We start from the raw sequence: 1,371 nt of genomic DNA on the forward strand, positions 1-1,371 counted from the left end.
GTTGGTGTGTGGATGAGTGTGTGACTTTGGGGGGGGGGGGTGTCTCTGTCCTTTTAAGGACAGGCAGCCATCACTGTCATCACTGTAGCTCTGGTAGTGTGTGTGTGTGTGTGTGTGTGTGTGTGTGTGTGTGTGTGTATATGTGTGTGTGTGTGTGTGATATATATATATATATATATATTTATTAATTTTTTTCCAGGCCCTTGTGTTCTAGTTGAGTGGTTGGTGTTTTACAATGTGGCCTGCTCGGCATGGCTCTGCGCCTCCCTTGAGACCCTTTATGGCTACGAGGGCACAGAGGTTTTAAGACATGATCACGTGTGAATCCCTGTTGTCTGTTTCCGATAGGAACACCCTATCAATATTGATCCTTTTGCAGTCAAATATAAAGCAGCCATTGATTTAAAGAAGGAGGATAAGCAATGGATCATTAAGAGGAAGGTGGTGTGTGTGTGTGTGTGTGTGTGTGTGTGTGTGTGTGTGAGAGAGAGAGAGAGAGAGATACAGGAAGAGGATCAGGAATAACACTGATTTGATCATTTAAACTTTGTATTAGTGTGAGCAGTTATTGAGGCCTATAGATGAAAGAGAAAGATGTGAATTGTTTTGTTTATAAGTTGTAAAGGCACAAAGACGTAAAGGCTCAGCAGAGTGATTTCAGCCTCTGGGAACTGCGTCATTTGGTGTGGGAAACGTGTGTGTGTGTGTGTGTGTGTGTGTGTGTCTGTACGTCAGTGTGCTTTTCAACTAGTATATACAAATGTAGTTTAATGTTACCGAGCCACTAATGAAATGTTTCAGCACTTTTAAAAAGTGCTCTTAACTTCAAGAGGCATTTGAAAATATAATCAAAGTGGCTGAGAGAGGCTGGTACCCGCCACACTAATTGTGTGGTTTATGTGTTCCCTCTTTTGTGACTGCAGTGCTATTTTGCTGGAGTTGTTGAATTTCTGCATAATCTGGAAAGTCTTTAGCTTCTAAAATCCAATACAAACCAAACTATGATGAATTATGGAAATCCCATCAAAATCTGTGCAAATGTCTCACTGCACACACACACAACATTCATATAAATCATTCATGCCAGAAAGCATACTCACCTCTGCAGTCCAGATATTCTTACTTTTAATATTTTAATCATTTACATTATAATTGTGGACCCAGAATGTCTGATACTGACCCAGAGTGTCTGACAGTGTCTTGGAGCAAGTTATTCTGGGAAAACATTCTGCATGTTTTGGTAAAGGCCTGGAACTCTGTGCTTCCTCTGCCCCAGGCATACATCTTCTTTACATATTCAGGAATCTTCTTTACTGAGAACTTAAGTGAACTTAAGTGTGTCTCTTTGCTGGCCCCTAAAACATGACCTGC

This window comes from Electrophorus electricus, chromosome 8 (genome assembly GCF_013358815.1).
Source record: "Electrophorus electricus isolate fEleEle1 chromosome 8, fEleEle1.pri, whole genome shotgun sequence".
NCBI classification, from domain to species: Eukaryota; Metazoa; Chordata; class Actinopteri; order Gymnotiformes; family Gymnotidae; genus Electrophorus; species Electrophorus electricus.